Source organism: Palaemon carinicauda, chromosome 17 (genome assembly GCF_036898095.1).
Source record: "Palaemon carinicauda isolate YSFRI2023 chromosome 17, ASM3689809v2, whole genome shotgun sequence".
NCBI classification, from domain to species: domain Eukaryota; kingdom Metazoa; phylum Arthropoda; class Malacostraca; order Decapoda; family Palaemonidae; genus Palaemon; species Palaemon carinicauda.
Genome location: NC_090741.1, coordinates 7,097,591 through 7,100,090, shown reverse-complemented (window position 1 = coordinate 7,100,090; position 2,500 = coordinate 7,097,591). Strand labels below are relative to the sequence as shown.

The following is a 2,500-nucleotide window of genomic DNA, read 5'->3' as shown; positions in this document are numbered from 1 at the left end:
GGACGTGACGAGTGCAATGGAGTCTCTAGAGACGCCCAGGCAAAAATAAGCCAGATATTAAATGTATTCCCACGACCATCACAGAGAGAGAGAGAGAGAGAGAGAGAGAGAGAGAGAGAGAGAGAGAGAGAGAGAGAGAGAGAGAGAGAGAGAGAGAGAGAGAGAGAGAGAGCAGTATAGATGTTTGTAGCCAAAGGACAATACCGTCCTACAGAGCCCCCCGGGCCACATTTTAAAACTCCTCGACCGACTTCTCGATTGCACCATGTCCGCACACAACTGCGTGTCTTATAACAGTAATAATAAAAGAAAAATATTAAATCCAAAATTTGTTCATCCACAGTCACGTACTCTCAACCCGAAAAAAAAATGACTTTCATATAGGCTTACTCAAAAAATCTTGAGCCATATTTGCAGGAGAGAAATTGAACCCTATAACCCAGTTACGTACCATCCTGCTGGGGTGGGGGTTGGGGGAGGAGGGAGAGAGGGGAGGGGGACATTTATTTGTAAACAAACCAGAGGTTTAAAACCCATTTACAAAGGTCAATGAACTGAGTCGCTTTGGCATGCGATTCCTAAGGGCACACGATTTCCCAGTGGAAAGTCACTGAACCGAGTTGCAGTGGCATGCAATTTCCCAGGGTGAGTCGCAGTGCCAAGAAGACTACTACCTATATATATGCACCTGCAAAAAATTGTACTATAAAACCCCATCCAAAAAGTTATCATTAGGTGGATATATTGCGTCACAATCATCATTCATAATTCTTAATGTGGAGGGAAAGAGGGAAAATGAGACATATGCTTGGAGCGTTTCTGAAATAGCTGTGCCATGTAACAGCCATATGTTATGCATTCTAATTTATGAAAGCTTATTCAACAGAAGTTTGTTAAGATTTACCACTTACTTAAATGAGGTTCACGTAATCCTTGATGGTCTAAGCCATACCGCCAAAGTTACTTTTTTTAGGAAAGTTAGTTCTCAAGCACGAAAAGCATTTTTGAATTGTAACATCTCATTTTGCATAAAAAACTGAAGATTCTCACTGTTTCTTGTCCCTTATAGAGTATATCTGTTGATTATAAGATATGCTTTTGTCTATAAGAGAGGTCATCTGCATCTTAATTTATTCACGCTGAGTAATAATGAATGGTCTTGTAGTTTCTATTTATTCAGAGGAAATTTTTTAAATGTTTTTATGTGAAATCAAAGCAGACGGAAAAATAAGCATCTAAAATTGAATTTTTTTTTTTTTTTTTTTTTTTTATGAGCGCACAACTGAGATGTTTAATTGTAATTCGCGCATATATAGTATATAAGTGTATTATGATTACTGAGACAGAACACCAAATAATTAATCATAAGTTTTTTTTCATCAGTGCGTGAATGAAATATCATATGGAAAATGTCATTTATTCATATTATGAAAGCCGAGCCTAGTGTCAATATCTATAGTAATTAAATACTCCAACAAAGTCCATCCTCACATGAATGATTTAACAATTGACATTAATGTTTATCATATTATTTATTATAGAGCCTAGATGAAGGAAATTCTAAATAATGAAGGAGTTAAGTTTCCGTTATGAAGCTTTGAGAGCTCTCTCTCTCTCTCTCTCTCTCTCTCTCTCTCTCTCTCTCTCTCTTTTCATGCTGAACAGGCTGACATAAGTCTCTTTTTATAGTTTATATATGAAAGATCTGTTTTAATTATGTTAATTATATATACATATATATATGTATATATATATATGTATATATATATATATATATATATATATATATATATATATATATATATATATAAATATATAACATAATTAAAACAGATCTTTCATATATAAACTATAAAAAGAGACTCGGCCTGTTCAGCATGAAAACATTTGCTGAAAGTTTGAACTTTTGAAGTTCAAACGTTTCAACTGGCCGATTCGGAAGATCATTCTACAACTTGGTCACAGCTGGAATAGAACTTTCAGAATACTGTGTATTATTGAGCTTCGTGATGGAGAAGATAAGACTATTTGAATTAACCGCCTAATAAATATTATGAACAGGATTGTACTGTCCTAGAAGACCTGAATGTAAAGAATGGTAAGAATTATGAAAAATCTTATGCAACATGCATGAAGAACTATTTGAACGATGGTGCCAGAGATTAATATCTAGATTAGATTTAAGAAATCTCACAGACCTTAGGTTCCTGACCAGATAGGAGAACATTGCTCGAAACTAGGTAGAATGAGAGAATTAAAAACTTCAGAATAGATCGATCACCCAAAATATTACTTAATAAGCACATTTTTCTGTGCAATTGAAGAAGAGAAAGGCCTAATAGGCTTCTCAAAAGTAAATTTGCTGTTTAGATTCACACCTAAAATTATAAAAGAGTCATTCAATGTTACAAAAAAACAGTAATTTTAATCGGAAATTCTCCGTAAATATATACTGTTCCCAGCCGTATTTCAGTAAAATACGCGCGACCATAATCTTACC

General features: G+C 34.5%; 1 pseudogene; it reads left to right on the top strand.

Moving 5' to 3' along the window:
- Nucleotides 1-2,166, top strand: part of LOC137656198 (uncharacterized) — an 8,567-nt pseudogene extending 6,401 nt beyond the window's left edge.
- The last annotated feature ends 334 nt before the right edge of the window (nt 2,167-2,500 follow it).